Here is a 24,376-nt window from a genome sequence, read left to right on the forward strand (position 1 = left end):
TATGGAAGATTAGAAGAAGGATTTATAAATAAAGAACTTCCCCCTTGGCTCCCAATGGCAGATCCCAATGAAAAGAGGAAGTCTGTGGTTTTAAGGCATTTATTGTCATGGTGGAAAGTGGATGTGTAAAACCATACCCCACTTCTCAGGGTATGCCTGAGATTAAATACCTTTTACAGGGAGAATTGTCTGGAAAGAAAAGCTCATAGGCTAAGCCTCCATGCCTTAATTACCTCCTTACAATGGGAATCTCTGTCTCAAGCCTACATGACCACAGGTCATGTCCTCTACATGTGGAGGAGCTTGGAGTGTTACCCTAATGTGTCTATTGGCCACGAATCTATGTTGGAGCTGTGGTTAGTGACAGGGTCCTGGAGCCCAGAAGCAGGCAACACTCCTATCATCACTTAAGGGTCTCCTGGGCTTCTAGTCTTAGCTCACCCAGGTACAAGGCTACCTTCCATGGTCCTATCACAGTCAACTCATGTCACTACCACACACTAGCTTTCTTACCCTATGAGAAAAAGAACATAAGATCAACCTTATGGTGAAGATTGAGGTCTATAAGAAGGAAATGAATAAATGTACTGAAAGAATTCTCTTTTAAAAAATGCATAATTAGAGAAAACTAATAAATCACTTAAAGAAAGCCAAGAAGAAAGCAATAGCTAAGGGAATAAATAAAACTAAGAATGTTCACAACTTGAAAATGGAGAGGGAAACAATTAAACAAATGAAAAGACCCCAAAAAAATGAAGGAAATCTGCAAATGAGAAAGAATCTCAGCAATTAAAGATATGATAGAAGAAATAAAAATATCAAAGAAATGTCTTTGAACAAATAACAAACAAACAAACAAAAAATCAAAAAAACATTCCCACTGCCCCCACTGAGCTGCTTGTGCCCCCTCCTCTGGGATGTGGTTGAGCTGAAATATGCAGGCAGGAGACTCTGCAGTATCCTCTGTCCTGAGCCGCTGAACAGTGAACTCTTCAGGTCTCCAATTAAATTTAAATATGGCTTCCAATAAAACTACATTGCAAAAAAAAATTATGTAAGAAAAAAAATAAAATGATCTAAAGAGTTGAAGAGTCAGAGCCTGAAGAATGTGTGGTAGAAAAATTACTGAATCGTCGAGTAGTGAATGGGAAGGTGGAGTACTACCTGAAACGGAAGGTGTTCACAGATGCTGATAGTACTTGGGAACCAAAAGAAAATTTAGATTGTCCAGAAATTAATTGGAACATTTCTTAATTCTCAAAAATCTGGTAAAGAAAAAGATGGTACAAAAAGGAAACCTTCAACCCTTAGGAGCTGGCGGTCCGCGTGGCAGATGGGCCGGGCTCTGTTTTGCGCCCTTTGACTATTTCCATGTTACATTTTGTTTTACAGGTACTTTATGCTCATTGTAACTATTAAGTTTTCAATGCATACTATCAAACCTTTAAAAAAAATGAAGTACTGACTAAAAAATATATTCATATAGTTTTATGTAAAAAATTATTTCAAAATCTGAAAAAAAAGTACTGACAAAAATGTATTGTATAATTTTATGCAAAAAAAATGCTTAAAATCTGTACATTTATCTTTGTTTTGTAAAATAAAGTAGTTAAAAAAAGATCTATAAAATCTTAGGTCTTTAGCTTGGGCTACCTGCCAGATAGCCAATCTAACTTAATCTTATTACCATAGCCCACGTCTTGCCACATGGCTAGGTTTTTGCATCTCTCTCAGTCTACTATGTCTGACCACCTCCATCTTCCCCTGGCAAAACCCCCCACCTCCGCTTCTGCCAGAGATCCTCTCTCTGGAAGTCCCACTCTTCCTCTCTTGCCTAGTATTGGCCATAAGATCTTTATTAAGTAAAATCAACAGGGGAGGAAGGAAGAGTGTTTATAATATACTGGGGTAGCAGATGAGCCATAAGAATACCCAAAAAAACAAAAATGAAATCTTTATCTGACAGTGAATCTGATGATAGCAAATCGAAGGGGAAAAGAGATGCTGCTGAAAAACCAAGGGGCTTAGACAGAGGTCATGATCCTGAATAAATAATCTGTGCCTCAGACAACAGTGGAGAGTTAAGGTTTCTCATGACATGGAAGGACTCAGATGAGGCTGATCTGATGCTAGCAAATGAGGTGAATATGAAGTGTCCTGAGATTGTGATTGCCTTCTATGAGGAGAGGCTGACTTGGCATTCTTTGCCCAAAGAAGCACACATATATATATATATATATATATATGTGTGTGTGTGTGTGTGTGTGTGTGTGTGTGTGTGTGTGTGTGTGTATCTTGGCTTTGGAATTACTAGTGTGGAAAAATAACATTCTAATAAAAGTCAAGTTTGATATGCTGGTTTTGAAAGTATTGAAAGTAGTTGGGATATTTTTGGGTTTTGTTCTGCATCAAAAGGCACTGATTCATTTGAGCAAATAAGAGATTTCTGTAGTTGCTTCCTTTAACAATAGAATACTTCATACCATGTTGTATTTCCTCAGCTTTGAAGAACAGCTTTTCTTAAATGCTGGGGAGATTTTACAAACATTAATAAAGTCAAAACCTATTTTTTTAGTGGGACACAAATGACCATTCCATATTTTTTGCTGTATACAGTATATACATAAAACACATAACTTGTTTGTGTTGTCTTATTTTTAATACTCAAAACAACTGAAGATGAAAACAAAAGTTGATGATATTTCATTATTGTGAACATTTCCTAAACCATAACCTTTCAGATTAAGCAAAGTCTTTAATTTATTAGAGAGTTTAAAAACAACCACCTGAGAATTGTTGTATTATCATGTAAATGGAATAGTTTATTTATAGAACATTGGTCCATATCAACTCCCCCTTCAGAAAATAAAATTAGACAAAGTACTGTGATTCAGTCACAAGAATGGGCTGAGTGTGGTGGTGCACACCTTTAATCCCCACACTCTAAAGCTCTGTTATAAGAGGCCAGCCGGTTACAGAAACAGATCCAGGTCAGCCAGTCTAAATAAAGGTTCCTGTGATGAACCAACACTCCTTTGAAGAAAGTTAAATCTGTAGTAAAGGTTATGATTCATGGAATCTGTTTGATGTGGAAATAGAATCATGGTTGAAGCTGATGTTGGCAATTTAAGACCTGCTGACAAAGTGAGTGAACAAAATTTGATGCTATCAATTAATGACCTGCAGGCTTTTTCTATACCCTGACTCGTGCCTTACTGGTAGGATCAATCTTTTCAGTATTTAGGTTCTGATTCAATGAGCCAGAAAAGTAACATTGTAGTTTCAGAATGTCATCCAACTGTATATTTACTTTATTATAAATAAAAGTGAGCCGTGGTCAATAAATATTTTTTTTTATTTCTTTAAAAGTGCAGAAAATGTAGGAGAAAATGAAAAATCATTACCTAACAATGATAGGGAAAAAAAAAGTATTTCCGGTTTCAAGGCCTAAAAAGTATTCTCAAAAAAGTCATAGAAGAAAATATTTCAACAGGCCTGGTGAGGCTGCACTATGCATAACCAGGGCAAAGAGAGGTCTGGGCCAAGAGCACAGAAAGCACGTCCCTCCCCCGATTGGTTCAGGGTAGCAGGAACTCTGCCCTATGGACTTCATTGGCACCCATGACTGAATACAAGAATAAGTCTAAAAAGAAAAAAGAAGAAAAAAATCAATAGACCTCCCATATACAAATAAAAAAAATGTACAAGGGTAAATAATCAGGAAAACAACACACTTTGCCATAACTTCAAATAATCTAAAATGTCTTAGGACAATTCTCAATAAGCAAGTGAAAGACACGTGTGACAAGAAATTCAACTCCTTGAGGAAAAAAACTGAAGAAGAGGTCAGAAGTTGAAAAGACCACCCATGCTCATATACTGATAGAATTAAGACAATAAAAATGGCAAAAATTTACTACTCAGCCACCAGAAACAATGACTTAACCAAATTCTTAAGAAAATGGCTGCATCTAGAGAATATCATCCTGAGTGAGATAACCCAGTCACAAAAGAACAGACATAATATGCAGTCACTTATAGTGGGATGCTAACCCCAGAGGCTTGCACTCCCCCAGAAACAACTCACAGACTATATGAAGTCCAAGAAATAAAAAAACAAAACAAAACAAAAAAATATTTACAAAACAAGAAAACTTTAACTATTTCCATGTTACACTTTGTTTTACATGTACTTTATGCTCATTGTAACTATTAAGTTTTCAAGGCATACTATCAAACCTTGAAAAAAATCAAGTACTGACTAAAAAATATATTCATATAGTTTTATGTAAAAATTATGTTAAAATCTGAAAAAAAGTACTGACAAAAATTGTATAATTTTAAGCAAAAAATGTTTAAAATCTGTACATTTATCTTTGTTTTGTAAAATAAAGTTGTTTTAAAAAAAAGACAATAAAAATGACCAGCTTGCCAAAAGAAATATATAGATTCAGTGAAATTCCGATCAGAATTCAAACACAGTCCTTTACAAACCTTGAAATAACAGAGAATTCTTGACAGAACCCAAATATCTGAGGAATACTTAAAGAAATGTTCAACAACCTTAGACATCAGGGAAATGAAAATAAAAATCACTTCAAGATTTCATCTTAGCCTTTCAGAATGGCTAAGACAAAATATTAAGATGACAGTTCTTGCTTGTGGAGCAAGGTGAACCCTCTCCAGTTATATTGGAAGTACCAACCTGTACAGCCATTTTGGAAATCTATATAAACTTTCTCAAAAAAATGTGCACCACGTTATCTTGAGACCTATTTATAACATTTCTCAACAAATACCAAAGAATTTTGTTCAACTATGTTGACAGCAGCTTTCTTCATAACACCTAGAAACTAGAAAAACAAAGATGCCCCTCAGTGGAAGAATAGATAAAGCAATTGCAGCACATTTACACAATGGAATATTTCTCATCTGTTAAAAAGTAACATCATAAAATTTGCAGGAAAATGGATAGAAGTAGAAGAAAAAGTCATCCTGAATGAGATAATCCAGAACTAGAATAAAAAAACATGATATGTATTCACTTACATGTGGATAATAACTGCAAAGTAAAAAATAACCCATGCTACAATTCATAGACACAGGGAGACTAAATAAATAACAAGGAGGCCTCAAGGAAGGACACATGGATCTCCCTGTGAAAGGTAAGTAGGCATGGCAGGTGAACTGGGAAACGGGAGCAAGAGACAACAAATTGGAGGGATTGAGGGAGGGGACACAGGGAGAGACAGCTGGAATTGGAGGGCAATTAGGGGCAAGATAGACACATAGTGCAGTAAAAACTCCCAGGAATCCATTAGGGTAGTTCTAGTTAGTACTCATAGTAACAGGGGCTACAGAACATGAATGTGCCACCTCCTACCACCAGCCAAAACCTTCAACCTAGGATTTTCCCTGCCAGCTTGATGTGCTGGGGTAAAGCTGGCACAGAAATTGTGGAAATGGCTAAGCAATTACTAGCCCAGTTTAAGACTCATAATACAAAAGGTCCTCCACCTATGGAATGGATCTATTTGAGGTCCTCTGTAAATATATAATAGTTATGTAGCTTGGTGCTTGTATGAGAAAACTAGCAGAGGAACCAGTAGGGATATTTCTGTTGTCTGATTTTTGAACTCTTATCCTCTGACTGGGTTGCCGTCTCCATGCATAATAGAATAGTAGGTATAAAATGCCTTATTTTTTTTGCAATGATATACCGTGTTTGGTTAGCATCCCTGAGAGGCATACACTTTTCACATGGTAAATAGGGAAAATATAAGGAAAGTGGGGTAGAAACAATAGAGAAAATTGGGGAGACAGATAAAATTTCTAATAACTAAATGAGTAAATAGAGGCTAAATGTACTGCATATGTTTCTTTTTTGGATAGACATATTTGAGATGTTGATTGTTCAGTAAACTACCTTTCCATTTATATTCAATATTTTTCTACCTACAAATACTTTATGAAAGTTTCATTTGCAACAATTCTTTTTCTCTTTACAACATAAGCATATTAGAAATTGTCCTTTCTCTATGAATTAATTTGATGACATTTTATTAATTATGTAGGAAACAAAACATTTTCTGTATTTATTTCTGAAAGGTTATGTCAATTAATTGGCAAAGGAAAAATTATGTTTATCTTATGAAGACACATTTCATATGTAAAAAATATTTTCTCATTATTATAGAAATGCATTTTTGAGAATTTGTGAAATTTAATAGATGTATAGAAGTAAGTTTGTCTCAGATTATAAAGATATTTCATTTTTATTTATAATACTTAAGTTTTAATACTTCTTTGTTTTCAAAAAAGTATGTCTTAGAGTTTTTATTTCTGCACAAAACATCATGACCAAGAAAGAAGTTTGGGAGGAAAGATGTTATTCAACTCACACTTCTACATTGCTGCTCATCACCAAAGAACTCAGGACTAGAACTTACTCAGAGTAGGAACCTGGAGGCAGGATCTTATGCAGATGCCATGGAGGGTTGCTGCTTACTGGATTGCTTCCCCTGGTTTGCTCAGCTTGCTTTCTTACAGAACACAGTACTATGTGCCTAGGGATGGTATCACCCACAATAGGCCCTTACACCCTTGGTCATTAAATGAGAAAATGCCATAAAACTGGATCTCTTTGAGGCATTTTCTCAAAGGAGGAAAATATAAATAACTTTAAAAGTTTCAGTCTTTAAAAATTCTTACATATTAAAAGTTCAATATCTTTAAAATATCTAATCTCTTTTAAAGTTCATAGTCTATTTACATTTAAAAGTCTCTTAATTGTGGGCTTCACTAAAATACTTTCTTCAAGAGGGGAAAATATCAGGGCACAGTCACAATCTAAGCAAAATTAAACTCTAATATCTAGGATCTATTCATGATCTTCTGGGCTCCTCTAAGTGCTTAGGTCACTTCTCCAGCTTTGTCCTTTGTAGCACACAGCTTGTCTTCTAAGCTTCAGCTCCCTGTACTCCATTTTTGTTGCTGTTCGTGTTTGTCATTTCATATTACTTGCATCTCCAAAACACTATTGTCATCTGCTGCAATGGGACTGCACTTTCTCAAATAGCCTCTAATAGGCTATTTTCATAGTTCTAAGCCTCAACTTTAATACAGGACCCCTTTAGTCCTGGGCCTTCAACTACCATTGAGGCTGTACCAATGGCTTCTCTTATGAGCTCATAGTGCTAAGCACCAGCTGCTACCCCTTCATGTTTCAAAAGCAGCACCACCTGGGTGACTATTAAACATTACTTAATTTAGCTGCCAACACAAGGTACAACCATGGCTGCCTCAGGAACACAACTTCTCTGTACTCTTAGGCAACACTTCTTAGAAGATTTTACATTAGTGATGCTAGTCTCTTTTTAATCACCACTAATTTTTTAGATCCAGCTGACCAGTATCAATCAACCCAGTAATTCAGAGGTTTCATTTTAGTATTTATGGTATCTTGTTAAACTCAATTGATTTTTTAGCCCAAACTTACCAAACCCACACGATCTTCACAATCAAAAGAACAAAATTCCCGAAAAGGGTCTTTAATCTTACCTCTGAAATTTTACAAACCGTGCCTCTATCATCTTCCCTGTTCTCAACATCATCTTCCAAGCTCCTACAAAACATCATACGGAGTTCTTAACACCCAATGACTCTTCTAGATCAAAGTTCAGAAGTCATTCTACAGCCCTCATAAAAACATAGTCAGGCTGTCACAGGATTACCCCATTTCTGGTACCAATTTATCTTAGTCAGGGTTTCTATTCCTGCACAAAACATTATGACAAAGAAACAAGATGATGGGTGGGAGTGGTATTCATCTCACACTTCCACATTGCTCTTTATCACGAAAGAAATTTAAAACTTGAACCTACATAGGATAAGAACATGGAGACAGGAGCTGATACAGAAGTCACGGAGAAATGTTGCTTACTAGATTGCTCTCCCAGGCTTGCTCAGTTTGTTTTGTCATATAACCTAGAACTGCCAGTCCAGTGATGGTACCATCCACAATGGGCTCTTCCATTCTTGATCACTAATTGAGAAAATGCCTTAAAGCTAGATCTCTTGGAGGCATTTTTTCAAGGTAGGTTTCTTTCTCTGTGATAACTCCAACTGGTGTCAAATTGACACACATAACCAGCCAGCACAGTATATAAAAATATTCATATAATTTTATTCTGTAAATAAAACTTTTAATCCTTATTCCTTTCACCTCAATCTTTACCTTGTTTTTAATTTTCACATAGGTGCAGTATGTATGTTTGTATAAATGTTTTTATTGTGTGTTGGCATAGCTGTGGCACATGCTTGTGCAATATATGCATGTATATTGGAGGCCTGAGGTTGATGTTCTCAGTACTCTCACAATTATTAATCAATATAGAATCTAGCAATTAAACTACTGCACCAGTAGAACTGGTGTTTCTCTAGTCTAATTTCTGTGGAAATCATCTCTTCCTTAAAGTTGGAATTTCAAATAAGTAGTGTATAAGTCATGATTTTACTGTTGAAAACAGATGCCATGACCAAGGCAACTCTTACAGAACAACGTTTAATTGAAGGTGGCTTACAGGTTTAGATGCACTGTCCATTATTGTTAAGTTGGTATCATGGCAGCATCCAGGCAAGCACGATACAGAAAAAGCTGAGAATTCTACATCTTCACCTAAAGACTGCCAGACAGCTAGGACAGGGTATTAAAACTCGAAACCACAGTGACATACCTAGTCAAACAAGACCACACCTTCTAACAGTGCTACATTCTGGGCCAAGAATATACAACCCACCACATTCTACTCCCTGGCTCCCTAGGCTTATTCAAACATAAATTATGTGTCTATGAGAGCCATACCAAAACATAGCATAATAAAGATGTACATTTAGCCAAACTTCCAATGTGCCCCCAGCCCATAGAAGTTTCAAATATGTTAAAAGTCCAAAGTACAAAGTCTCTTTTGAGATTTGTCCAATAACTTAAGTGTAATCCCCACAGCAAGAAAGAAAACCATCTGGGTAAATTACAAACTCTTCATCTCCATTTGTGATGCCAAAGCAGTCTTCAGATCTCCACTACATTTTCATCTTTGTTAACTGTAACAGATTTCTTTCTTCTGTGCTGGTTCCACTCCCTATTAGCTGTGTTCCTTGGCAGGTATCCAACAGCTCTGGCATCTCTAACATCTTGTGGTTACCAGGTAAACTTCAGCTTCATTAGTTTCTTGTTCTAATGTCTGAGATACACAAAGGATCTTCAGGATTCTTCACACGTGTACCATTACTTCTCTAGCTTTGCTCTTTAGCTCTGTAAACCCTGATTGACTCCACTCCTCTACTTCTCATATTCTTAGTGATCATTCAGAATCTATAATACACTTGGGCCTTGCACTGAAACTAGGCTTCACCAATAGCCCCTTAGAGACTCTCTTCATACTACCAAGCCTTGACTACTTTGTATGACCCCTTCAGTCCTGGGCCATCAATTACAACTGATGCTGAAACTTCAATAATTGCCTTCCTTGGCATTTCACAGTGCCAAGTCTCAGCTGTTATTCATAACCCCTTCATACCTTCAAAATCAGTGCCACATGGGTGATTTTGCTGCATTACCAATTCTTCATAAAATACAACCTTGGCTATCTCTGTGCTCTCATAAAATACTTCCCAGAAAGTTTCATCTCAGTGATGCAGGTCTCTTCATAATCATTGTTAATTTCAGGGTCACTCCAGCTAACCAGCATCTATTGTCCCATTAGTTCTTTCTATTCTGAACTCTAAAGCCAGAGCCACATGGCCAAACCTGCCAAGTTCTGCTGCTTACTGTGTCTTAAACATGTCCTTACCTTATTCTATTCCAGCTTTTAGTTTTCCAACTTCCTCACTGTCCTGGAACTTACTCTGTAGCTTGACCTTTGACTCAGAGATCTATGTGGCTTTTTATCCTAGAATTAAAGGAATATACCACCATACCTAGACTTAAGCTTTCCTTCACCCAGAACTTGCTCTGTCTCTGGGTGGCCTAAAAACTCAGAGATCTGCTTGGCTTTGTGTCCTGGGATTGAAACTGTGTACCACCATGCCTCGATCGAAACTTTGTTAGGTGTAATATTTTTCCAAAGTCCAACTCCCTTAATTTGTTATAGCCAAGAACATAAAAATCAGCAACATTCTACTTCCTGGTCTCCTTTAACACTTTAACCATATATTTTTCCTTTCTCTGCTGGCTCCTTTTCATTAAAATGTTCTTCATAAGAGTAAATTTTAGTAACCACAGACCAGAATTTATACCACACAATTTTGAGCCATCTTTTTTTTTTTGTTTCAAAACAATCTAAATCTCTTCACCTCAGCTTCAGGCAGACACTGGGGGAAAAATAGACAACTGCCAAAAGTAGTCACATTCTTCATCAAACTACCACAGAATTAGTCTCTAGGTCACATACTGAAATTCTCCAATGAGACCTCTTGGGCCAAGTTTGAACAACTCAAATCACTCTTAGTAATAATATCTTCCATAGTCCCACTAGACTAGCCCAGTAAGCTCCATTTAAAGCATACTACTGCTTTCCAAATCCCAAGTCCCCAAATCTACATCCTTCAAACAAAAGGATGTTCAGGTTATTAAGAAAATAACAGACTCCTGGCACCAACTTCTGTCTTAAGGTTTTACTGTTGTGAACAGACATTATGACCAAGACAATTCTTATAAGGAAAATATTTGATTAGGGCTTACTTACAAAGGTTTGGTGGTTAAGTCCATTACCATCAAGGTGGGAGTATGGCAGAGTCCAGACAGGCACGGTGCAGGAAGCCCTGAGAATTCTACATCTTTATCTGAAGGATGCTATGAGAAAATTTGCTTCCAGACAGCTAGGACAAGAGTCTTAAAGCCCATGACCATAATGATACAACTACTTGATCAAGGCCACATTTATTCCAACAGGGCCATAATTGTTAATAGTGCCATTCTGTGGGGAAAGCATAAATAAACCATCACAAGTAGTTAACCAACCTGACATTTCAATGAGTCTTTGGAATTTGATATTTGCTCATTAAGCTTGCCTGACAAGTATTTTATTCAACATGCCATCTCCTCAGACTTGTACTTTTTGGATCCATCTCTACCCAAGGGGTTAAAGTTGAACAAAAAACCTTCATTTTGTTAAAAAAACACTATATTGCTACACTGAGTTTTTATTCCAGTTCAATCATATATAGAGGCATATTTTTTTCTGTTTTAATTAATGTTTTTTTAAACTCCAGGTTTATTTCCCTCCTGGTCCACCCTCTGACTATTGCACATCCCATATTCCACCTCCTTCCCATCTCCACAAGGTTGTTCCCAACCCCACCCCTTCCCCACCAGACCTTTAAAATTCCTGGGATCTTCAGTCGCTTGACAGTGTCATTCAGGTGCAATTTCTTGACAGAGAAATAAATTATTGGTTCAATAACATAATTTTAAATGAACTATTCTTAATATACATATAAAGGATTAATTAATAAGGTGGCTATACTATTTTACCTTTTGCTATTTCTCAATAACCACATAGAAAAATATGATTGATTTAAGGCTTCATTTCTTTAGCTGAGAAGTTAAGATATCTAGTTTTGTTTTCTATGTTCATGCAGCTATCTGTAGCTCTATTTTATGATATTTACATATTAATATTCATCTAGCTCTTGGACCCCTTCTTCATATATCTAAATCATCCACATACCCACTAATCTGATTTGCCAACTTTTTCTCTTTCTTCTGCTGAATGATGACCCCATTCTCTCTTTTGCCTAGTCACTGGGTGATCAGTATTTATTGACAAGGCAAATAATAAAGGATGATCTTGCACAAACTAGAGATAGGAGATTCTATGTATAAACATTACAGAGTTATTTACAGCTTGAAACAAGATATGAGGACAGACAAATCAGCATTTGAATAACCAAAGTATAAACTTTACACAGCATAGAAAACAATATACCTACACCTAGGAATTATGAGGCATATTTTTATAAGATAAATATAATATATTTTATAGTACAAAATATAACATACATTATGTTTATGCATATATGTTTTATGTAAATATTTTACATGTCAATAAAATAGTTGTGAAAAATGGTGTTGGCTGACAAATCTAAAATTATGATTTCCATACTTAGAACCCATAATTTAGAAGAAAAGAAACTGGTCTCAAAAGGTGTCTTTTGATATTCACACACAAGCTGTAGCATATATGTGTACCTAGAAAAACACAAAATAACTAGAATTTAAACTATAGCATAGACATTAATAAGCATTTTTAAAAATGTGGTTGACCAAGTCCACTACTAAAAATTTAAAGCATTATTTTTCCAAAGTCAAAGTAACAAATAGAAGTGCTTTTTTAATATGATAATAATATATTTATTAATATTTTATTATGCTACCAGATAAAACAGAAAATGAAAAGAATATTCTCTGATGCAATTAAATTGTCATTGAATAAATAAATGTCTATTGGTAATAGTAAAATATAATGAACATGTATTTAGATATTGATGGCTTCTCTTTTTAGCATTAAAAATTTTACTTATTTATAATTATTTCTTAACTCTTTAGGGCCTACTTTCAAGTAATATTATTTTTATTGAATACTCTACTTTTGGTGAGAAATTGCTAACTTATTAAATATTTAAATGTATTTTAAAAGGTCAAATGTACATTGAAAACCTATCACATACATAGATATTCCACTTGTAACCAGCCATGACACTGTAATTTTGTTCACAAATATGCTTATAGCTGACCTCACTAAAAGTATAATAGTTTTCAAAAATGCTTTTCACTTAACAGAAAATATAGACATGATTATAAAATCACTATTATTGTTTGTGACCGCAACCAAGACCCTTGGGGATGGAGGTAAGAAGACACAGAGTCAATGACACACTCTCATATGATGCTCTCTCTCTCTCTCTCTCTCTCTCTCTCTCTCTCTCTCTCTCTCTCTCTCTCTCTCTCTCTCTCTCTTCTCTTTGTGGCTCGACAATTGTCTGCTATATACCATGGCAGTCTCTAACCAGGTGGGCAAATTCTGTTTTGGCTCAGTGAAGAAAGTATCAGCAGATCATGGACTAGCATTGTGGCTAGGCCTGCTTGGCAAAGTTTCTCCTATAGACAATAAAACTTCAATATGTAGTTTGTTTAGAAAACATATGAACTTATTTCAAGTTTTAATCTCTACTTTAGTATTTTTGTTAAATTGTAGCAGTAGCATGGATTTCTCAGTTTTTTTTTCTTTTTGCTTTCTTTCCATTCATGCAGTAGGGGGATTAAAAATCAGTATAGCAAGAGGAGCAATGAATACTGGAGACTTCCATTTTTGGTAATATAATTCTTCATTTTTCTTAATATATGTGGTTTTCAGAATCTATGTTACATCACAGATGATTGTACTGTCAAATATGGAAATTAGACAATATTTCAGCCAATTATCTGCAAAATTAATAAAGAAGACATTATTTCCTTTTTATTTTTGAGATAATAATTTATAGATATTTCTCTTCCTTTTATTTCCATTCAAATCCTTTCACATACCTTTGACTGATCTCCTCCCATTCATGGTCTTTTTTCCAGTAATTGTGATTGAAAGAATACCCACATGTATATGTATGTGAATATGTATTTATATACCTAAATATACCATATACAGTCCATATAATCTTAGTTGTATTTATACTTTCAGAGCAAACAATTTGGCACTGGTTGATCAATTGGTGTGCTCTACCCTGAGGAAAAATGAAGAAGATATACTTCATCCTTGTGATTGTATGCTATATGTATTGCTACTGTGATTGCTGAGGATGGGGCAAACATTATGTAACATAATGTTAGTTCTTTTTAAAATAAAGCATTAAAGTAAAGAAACCCTATAAAATTCATCCCTAACACCTGTTATGATTTATAAGCAAGTTTCACTTAAGTAGCATTATTATGTGATTAAAATTGGAGGTAAGTAGCCATGCTGAAGAATTCCCATCAAACCACTAGATCCTTGAATTGATGAAAAAAATTTGCAGTAGAATTTCTCAAGTGCTATTTTATTTTTAAGTCTAATATGTCTCAGGCATGTGTAACTTAACCTGATTGTAGATTTATGTTAAGTCAATACACGATCGGACAGCAAGAGGAGGTGGGAAGAAGAGGAATCGGAAGGGGAGGAGTCAAGGAGTAAAAAGGAAGAGGAGGAGTCAGAGGGAGGGAGGAGAGGAAGGAAAGGGAACAGGAGGACAGTTGGTGGCAAGTGATAAGGGATCTCCTAGGAGGGGAATAGACAGTGTAGTGGTAAATCTACCCAATATAGAGGCACAGCTTGTGTTCCTAATTACTGAGTTGTATTTTCAGTGAATGGGTTTATTTCGGTTGAAGAGAATATTGTAGCACCTGATGGTAAAAATTTGTGTTTTTTTATCCTTTTTATCTTTGAAACTAAGTACTTCAGTCTGGTCTTGAATTCAGTATAAAGTTATATGTGACCTTAAGTTTTTTCACCTTTTCCTTTTTGTCTCCCATATATTACAATCTGCCTTCATTTTCCTCTTCTTCCTTCTGCCAGTCTCTCCCCTGCATTTCCCTGATCCTCTAGATCCATTCTTTTACTGTCTTACCTCCAAACACATCAGACTTCCCAAGAAAATCAACAAAACCCAGCATTACAAATTTTTGTAAGAACAAGCTCATACCGCAGCATCACTACACGACAGCAAAAAGAAAGGAGTCCCATGAGCAGGCAAGAGAGTCAGAGACAGTCACTGCTCTCACTGGAATTCTACAAGAACACCAAGCCAGTCAGCCATAATATACATGCAAAGGGCTTAGGTCAGGCTCCTGATCTCTACCCACCCCCAAGAGTCCCTGTCAGTAGATTCTATGGACAAGGTTCTTATGGTGTCCTAATCAGATCTGCCCTCCCCCTTCTCCACAGGACCCCCCAAACTCCACCTAGTATTAGGCTGCATGATTATGCATCTGCTCCTGTCAGTTGCTGGATGATTTTCCTCTGGTCTCTGAGGACGATTTTGCTCGGCTCAGTCCCCAGAACAATCTTCCGACAGGATAAACTGTAGGTTGAAAATGTTTTATGCCTTTTGGAACACTTCATTTAAGACCTTGTCTGATTACAGGCAGGAACCTAGTGCAGTGGAAAAACCATGGGATCTAAGAGAGTAACCCTAGCAAATTCTCCTAGAAATGGGGGACATGCAGCCTGAACTGGTCTTAAACGTTTATAAAGTTAAATCTTGTTTCCATTATGTTTACTCACGGGTGCTCTGCTTGTACATTCTGTTCGCATACCTGGCTATTCTGAAGAGAAACTAGTCTCTTAGTCATTGAACCACTTCTCTAACAGTTGACCTTGAACATTTAATTCTCCTGGCTCTCATCTCATATACTAATAGATGTATGTTACCATTCCCACTTTAAGCAGAACCAAGAGCTTTGTGAATGCCTTAGAAGAACTCTATGCACTGGTCCACATAATCTAGATGAAATTTTAATACTTAATCCTAAACTAAGCTAGTAATTATTAAAATTTACTTAATATGTATTCCTTGGATAGTTCAAAAATTAATATAGTATATATAATACTAATTTTCTGAGAATAATTCATCCATGAGTCTGAGAATTTATTTGTATGCAAAAATCACATAATTTGCCTAGAGCTAGAATAAGAAAAAATGTATGAGTTTAAATTTTATTCAAGTTGTTTTTAATTTCAGACATAAAAAATGTTATTATAATATTATAATAAATTATTTATAATGAATTGTACTAGATAAAATTAATATTCAGTAGTTTAATGGCCTATCATTTCTAAAGAATATGGACTATAATAGAGTTGCACAGCTTTAAAACAATGTATTTAAGTTTTGATACAAACAATTTACTTTTTATTCTTCAGATTACACATTGTCACATGATTATCAGTTTGATCAGACACAATGACTGGCCTCTAAAAGACCCAACAAGCAGCTGAAAGAGTCAGATGCAGATATTTTCACCCAGCTGATGGACAGAAGCTGCTGACCCCTGTGGTTGAATTAGGGGAAAGCTGGAAGAATCTGCAGAGGTATGTGACCCCGTAAGAAGACCAGTAGTCTCAACTAACCTGGACCCCCGAGATCTCTCAGACTCTGAGCCACCAACGAAGCCGCATACACCAACTGATTTGAGGCCCCCAACACATACACAGCAGAGGACTGCCTGGTCTGGCCTTAGTCAGAGAAATAGCACCTAACCCTCAAGAGATTGAAGACCCCATGGAGTTTAGAGGTTTAGTGAGGTGGAGTGCAGGGGTAACACCTTCATGGAGACAGGGGGTGGGCGGGGTATGGAATGTGGATCAGCTAGAGGGTGGAACAAAAGGGGGATAAAGTCTGTACTGTAAACTAAGATTAAAGAATATAAAAATAGATACACCAAAAAGATAGTAGTTTTTAGTCCAATTGTTGCATTTATTAATTGATCAGTGGGGTACTATGTATAGACAGTCCTCCATTGACCTGCCACAACAGGAAGTCCCAAAGAAAAATCATTTCTCAAAAGTTTGGGAGAAATCTGGTTTACAACCTATTAAGATTAAAAAAAAATAATTCTAGAAAATTATACTGTTTGTGGTTATTAACAATATAACTATTCAGATGGATAAAGATTTATAAATTGTTTCAATATTTTAGCTAACAAAGGATATATTTGTCATAAGGTACACTGCTAAATTACTCAAACAAATATCAAAATTAATTATTAGTTTAGCTACTTATTATTAAGTAAATATAACTTTAAATGTTAATTTCTTTTATTTTATAAGGTAGGAACAATAAACTCCTGGGTCTTAATATGTCTATTTGTTTTATAAAATTGAAAAGAAATGCAAGAAAAATGTGGTAAGTCTAATGTGGAATGGTAGTTGCTTTTAGAAATTACCACAAAACTGTACATTTTAACTTGAGCAGCAGTTTGTATATATGTGTGTATGTGTGTGTGTGTGTGTGTGTGTGTGTGTGTGTATGTGTGTGTGTGTGTTTAGCAAATTATATGGTTATTTTTCTTTGGAAATTAATTTACCTGTAGACTTTATTGTGTGTGTGTTTTAACATATATTTTAAAAATAAAAGTATATATATATATATACACTGCATAGGCAACAATCCCCTCTCATCCTCCCCTTCCAGAATAGTATCTTCTTTAGAAAATCTTTATTGAAACGTTTTTACTGGATAAGTCAACCCCATGATGCCTCACATTTTACACTTTCTACTTAGTGCTGAGCATTTGGGTAACTCTCTCTCATGTGTCTTCTTCCCTACAGCAAACAGCTGATGTCTACCATGTCACTATTTGTGATGTACATCAAATCTCACTAACATTCACACAAACTGTAAAACAGATAGCACGTCGCATAGTTTCAGTGGCCTAAAAAGTTACTGAAAATACACAACATAAATCGGCTCACTATTAAAATATTGTGTGCTTCACATTGCTTACTGAAAATTGTTCAGGTGATAGTAATGCAAATAAATTGAATCGGCATATTATCTTAACTTTTTATTTTCACTGTTATATTGCTGTGATGGTTTATTTTAATTATTGATTTATAAAATTGACAGTGCATTTAAAATTCACTTATAATAATTTGTAAATGTTATATGCAAATGTCAACCATAAACAATATTGCTAGTTTGAATCTGTACTGATATTTAGATTTTACAGTAAAGACCCAGTAATAGTATGGGTGTGAAATGAAGCCTGAGTGCCCTGTGCATCAGTCTTGGAAAGGGTCTTCTTATTGAGAAAATCACTGCCTACGGGATGGAGAGACAGCTCAGTGGATGAAGTTCATACCAGGTCGTCATGAGCACCTAAACACAGTCCTTAGACACTACATAAAAACACTAAGGTGTACATCCTTGTAATCACAGTGATATTGAGAAGATGGCAGATCCCTGGGGCTTGATGGCCAAGCAACTTAGTCTAAAGGTAAATTCTTAGGTAGTGAGAAAACCTGTCCTCCAAAACTAGAAAAAAAAAATGAATAACACTACCTTCTTACATGATGGAAACCAGCACACATGTGCACCCGCACACAAACTGTTATTATATAGGAATATGTGAAGAAATACCTTCATCTGAACTTTATGTGACTGTATATAATTTTTATTTAAATTTACATTACAACCTACCATAAATTTCTTTTAGGGCTTAAAGTTCTTTACAGGTAAATAAAATATGTGTCCTCCAGATTTCTCTGTAATACATTTGCAAGATATTAAACTCACATTTGAAAAACTTGTTCACATTTCAAAACTCCTAAAACTTTCTTGAGGACAATATGTCTTTAAGTGAGCCTGCATTGCCTAGTGCAGTCACATAGGCCCCTTGCAGGAACACTGCCCTGCTAATCAAGTGTAAGAGTACCCTGTAAAGTCAGTGGGATTTCTCCAGCATCCAGCAGGAACTATAGGAAATTAATGCATTCAAACTAATGGTGGGGAAGACCCCAGTGACCAGTGTGGAAGTCGATCTACATGGAGGCATTTAGAATTTCATTCCTTGTTAGTTTGATCTATCTACATTAAAAAGGATGTGCTAGAAAGCAGTTTAAAATAAAAAGGTCCATTTGTCTCCTTCTGGACCAGAAAGTAATAGCTGCCCAATTTTATCTCTTTATATAAAGCAAGGAGAGTGAGGAAAATTGTGATCTATGACAGATCAGCTCAGAGAATCTTAGAAATTTGTCTAAAATTGAATTGTTCCAGACTCATGCATATTTATTATACAGATGGATACTTTGCCATCTCAGTAAGCCCTTCAGGAATTTAGCTCTCCAACAAAAGTGTCTCACAGCTGATTCTATTGTAATGTGTAACTATTTTTCACAATTAAGCTGTATTATGATCAAAAATAGATTTTTTCTTGATGAATCAATTTTGGATGCTAAAATATTAGATTTGTATAGATATTTTTTTATCTTAAATATATATCTTATTTATATCTTCTTTATTAACATGTAGCAGAATCTGTATAGGTTAAAAGAAATGTTCTAGCTTACCAATCTGTTTCAAGGATCTGTTCTAGAATATGTTCCTCAATTTCTTGCCCAAGAAAAACACCACTACCTTATCTACAGTTCTGTATCCTATGACATTAAATTATTTCCATCATTTCAAATTTTATTTTCTGCATCTTTAGCCTTAATCTTACATACCGAACATCATTCCATCCAATCTCACTGTATGTTTTCAATTATTTCAAATTTACCCTGATGCTAGTTTTACACACCTCCTCAGCATAACTTAATTTGTGTTTACCTTTCAATACTAAATATTTAGGAATGATCTTGACTTTTTAATAGTAATTAAAGATATATAATACTTTTAATTTTCTACATTAAAAGTTGTCAGAAGGAATAAATTTGAAATTAGGTTAATTATTTTGTCAGAAGCATACAATAAAACATGGAGAGAGATTGTGAAATGCAGGAATGACTTTACTCCTGATGGGATAATCTTATGCATAGGGAACTCTCTGCCTTCAGAAACATCAAGGCTTCGAGTTCTAGTTCTAGTTGTAAACAATGTTTACAATTTTCCTATAATATTTTCATTTCAGAGAGGTTGGCTCTTTATTATCTGGGAGAATTTCAAGAACAATGCATTAACAAAAACCTCCTTACTTAATCTCTTGAAAAAATTTCATCTTTACAGTTTATAGTGCATATTTTACTAGTTTACAATGAACACTAACATGCTAATATTCTAGGAATTATGCCATTTCTCCATTCTTTTTCTTTATGATTATCTTAACAATGATTTTTTAATGATGGAGTTAATCTTTATGGTTTATTTTTATTTAAAATATCAACTCATTGGCAATAAGAATCGTAATTCACTTGAAAAGCTGTATACCTATTTGTGAAAGTAAACTTTGTTTTTCTGAGAGAAATCCTTGTAATGTAAATGTTATCAATTTTAAACATCATCATGAATACTATATTAGATATTTTGCAGTCCAAATTCTTACATATGTTTAAGATCATTTGAGCCATCTTATCATTTGATTAATTTTTCTGATTAAAAATTTCTAATTACAGTAGAATAATTCATTTTATTATTTTGGATGGAAGATTTATAATCCCAGAATTATAGCTTAAATTTTTATTAAAATATTCTTAGGTATACCATCCAACATAGATTTATAAAAAATATTTAATATGTTTTAAACTGAATTCTGCTTGATTTTTTAGGTAAATATTTACTATAAACTTTATGTTCAAAAATATAAAATTGAGCTTATTCTTTAAATATATAGGTAAAGATACTATTTGATTTAGCAAGCTTGCACAATCTTCTCAAAATAAATTTTCTTGCCCAGTAATTAGGCATGACCATTTTTCTGAGACATATATTGCATGCTAGTTTTTCACCATATTTGCTCTGAAAAAAATATTATACTAAATTTTACCTGCACTGCGTTTAGAAAAGTCAAGCAGCAAAGCATAATAGAGGAATCTAAGTTTACTTCACTTAAGAATACATATAAAAATCAATTAATACTATTATTGTTCAAATATTAGTTATTAAAACTTGAGTCATAAGGGAAAAGACAGCCTTCTGTCCAACTATGAATGGGTAGAAGTCTACAGATCTTGTTATACATTGTAAAGTCTTTTGATTATCTTATGTTCTTTGTCCATGAGATTGAATGAATAAAATTATGGTCAGTGTTGATAAAATGCTCCTCTTAATTCATTTTTCCACAGTTAGAACTATACATATTTTATTTGTCCTTTGTCCAAATTTGTAATAATATTTAGAGAGACAAATATTAAGGCAATATTAAATGGCAGCAAGATAACAAATGTGAAAGATGATACATTATAAAAGCAGCAATTAATATAGGACCCAGAACTCTAAGATTTGACATTTCTGCATCTCTCTCAAGGCTTCATCATGAACAATTTATAGCCTTAACTACAATTGAAATGTCACAGATAATTGGTCATGTACCGTTGACATTTTATCTTAAGTTTGGTGAATCAATTTCATAATTTGGAACATTCAAAGCCAATGTCAGAGACTAGAACTTCAGAACTAGCCATTTGACTTCATGTAATGTGTAGTTTTTCATATTTTTTCAAGCATAGTAGTAAAATGTACTTTTATTAACACAAACAACATACAAGATCCTAAGACAGAAAACAATAATGGTTTTCATTGTCTTTTTGGATATATTCTTAAGTGAACTAAACTTAGATTGTTGCACTGTGCTTTGCAGCTTGTCTTCTCTAAAAGTAATGCAGGGATGGTGGTGGGACTTCCTGAGGGAATGCCTAAACAGTTACCGGCCTAACTTGAAAACAATCTCATGGGAAAGCACAAATCCCTTACATTATTAACAACACTTTGTTTTGCATGCAGTTGGAAGCCTAGTGTAACTGGCTTCTGAGAGGATCTATCCAGCAGAAGACAAAAACAGATGTAGATATCCACAGCCAAACATTAAGATGTCAGGGACCTATGTGGAAGAATTGAGAGAAGGACTGAAGATTCTGAAGGAGATGTGAACCATACAAGAATACCAACAATATTAACCTGGACTGCTGGAAATGCTCAGAGACTGAATCACCAATTAAAAAGCACACATGAACTAAAAGGAGGACCCTGAATATATGTAACAGTCATGCATCTCATTTTCCATGGCTGTCTTGCCTGGCCTCAGTGAGAGAAAATATGCCTTATCTGGCAGAGACTTGATGAGCAAGGGTAGGGACATACCAGGGCAGGGGAGAAGAGGGCATCATCTCAGAGAAGAATAGGAGGAAAATAAAGGTAGACAGACATAGTTATTCAATGAATTAGGAAGAACTTTGCAGGAGCAGTGCTCACACACACACACACACACACACACACGAGCACACACACACAAAATCAGGGCAACAGAGTTGTGTTACTTGTAGAAGCTAAATGTTGTTCTTAATATTTTCAAAGAGCCAATATTAGGGCCAGAGCTACAGGCAGAGACAGCACATAGGCATCAGGACTTGAAGCCTGCCCTCAGAGAGATGAGCACCCAGAAGAGACACAAGAACCCTCTTCCACCTGAGTCCATGGTGAACAAACACTCTCTCTTCACTCCCTATCTGGAGATAGACCTCCAGGAACTCTCAGGTTGCAGTGAGCATGGTACAGACTGGGAATAGTTTGTTCTGGCCCCAAACTGTGCACAGGACCATAGCAACAGCTGGCACACAGCTATCAAGACTCCCGGCCGAGTCACAGAGAGTTGAGGACCAACAAGGAGATGGAAGACCACTCTCCATCCTGAGCCCACTGGCCTCCATATGCACCCAGAGGTAGAACCCACTATCGCCATCAAAATTTACAGCCTGCCCATAGAGAACTGAACAACCAGGACCAAACTCCGTCAAGAGCCCAGGACCAACAGACATACAGTAGAGACAAGCTCCATTTAGAGAAAACAAGGTCAACTAACATCAAATATAACAAAAAATATCTTCAACAAAATTATAGAATAAAACTTACCTAACCTAAAGAAAGAGAATACCATGACTACACAAGAACTTTGCCAAACTCCAAGTAAAATGGGCCAGAATATAATGTCCTCCTGACACGTAATAGTCAAAATGCCAAATGTTCAAAACAAAGAAAGTGTACTAATAGCAGAAAGACAAAAGGGACAAGTAACATGTAAAAGCAGACCAGTCTGAATCATACCAGCCTTCTCAACAGAAACTATGAAAGCCAGAAAATCCTAGATTGATGTCATACAGACCCTAACAGAACAAAAATTTCAGTCCAAGTAACTATATCCCACAAAACTCTCAGTTACTATAGATGGAGAAACCAAAATATTCCAGGACAAGCCCGGATCTACACAATATCTGTGTACATATCCAGCCCTACAAAGGACAATAGATGGAAATCTCCAAAATAAAGAGGACAAGTACACCCCGGGAAAAACAAAACAATAATCCTCTTGCAACAAAACCAAAAGAACAAAGGCACACAACCATAATTCTACCTCTAATATCAAAAATAGCAGGAAACAATAATCATTATTCTTTACTATCTCTTAAGATCAGTGGACTCCATTCCCCAATAAAAAGACATAGATTGTCAGACTAAATATGTAAACAAGACCCAGCATTTTGCTGCATACAGGAAACTCATCTCAGTAACAAAGACAGGCACTACCTCAGAGTAAAAGGATGGGAAAATCTTTCCAAGCAAATGGTCCTATGAAACAAGCTGGAGTAACTAACTTAAAATCAAATAAATTAGATTTTCAATCAAAAGTCACCAAATAAGATAAAGAAGAACACCTTTTACTCATCAAAGGTAAAAATCTATCAAGATGAAGTCTCATTCCTGAACATCTATGCTCCAAATACAAGGGCACCTGCATTTGTAAAAGAATCTCTACTAAAACTCAAAGCATATATTGCACCACACACGATAATAGTGGGATACTTCAACATCCTACTCTCATTAGTGGACAGATAATGGAAACAGAAACTGAACAGAGACACAGTGAACCTAACAGAAATCAGCAACCAAATGGATTTATAACATCTATAGAATATTTCATTCTTAAAAAAGAGAATTTATATTTTTCTCAGCACCTCACAGCACCTTTTCCAAAATAAACCATATAGTCAGTCACAAAACAGGCCTCAACAGTTATAAAAACATCAAACTAATACCATGAATCCTATCACATCACCATGGACTAAGACTGGTCCTTATTAATAACAATAACAACCAAAAGCCCAAATACACTTGGAAGCTGAACAATGCTTTACTAAACAATAGCTTGGTTAAGAAAAAAATAAAAAATATCGAAGATTTTTTAGAATGAAATGAAAATGAAGGCACACCATACACAATTCTAAGGGATACAATGAAAGCAGTGCTAAGAGGAAGACTTAATGCTCTGAGTGCCTCCAAAAAAGAAAAAAAAATTGAGAGATCATAAACTAACAGATTATCTATACACCTAATATCTCTATAACAAAAAGAAGCATTTATACCCAAGAGGAGTAGACAGCAGGACATAAACTCAGAGGTGAAATCAACCAAAGAAAGACAAATGAACTACAGAAAGAATCAACAAAACCAGCAGCTGGTTCTTTGAGAAAATCAACAAGATCAATAAACCCTTATCTGGCCTATCGAGAGGGCACAGAGAGAGTATCTAAATTCACAAAATCAGAAATGAAATGGGAAACGAGAACAGAAACTGAAGAAATTCAAGAAGTCATCAGATTCTACTACAAAAGCCTATACTAAAAAAAGCTGGAAAATGTAG

The 24,376-nt window shown here is 35.2% G+C and overlaps 1 pseudogene across 1 annotated transcript; it reads left to right on the plus strand.

Moving 5' to 3' along the window:
- The first annotated feature begins 1,016 nt into the window (after nt 1–1,016).
- On the plus strand, nt 1,017–15,107 carry LOC308429700 (chromobox protein homolog 3-like; annotated as a pseudogene). Its single transcript has 3 exons — nt 1,017–1,326; nt 1,967–2,216; nt 15,030–15,107. The product of its transcript is annotated as a chromobox protein homolog 3-like (transcript).
- Nucleotides 15,108–24,376: the final 9,269 nt, after the last annotated feature.

The sequence above is a fragment of the Micromys minutus genome, assembly GCF_963924665.1.
Source record: "Micromys minutus genome assembly, chromosome: 14".
Lineage (NCBI taxonomy): Eukaryota > Metazoa > Chordata > Mammalia > Rodentia > Muridae > Micromys > Micromys minutus.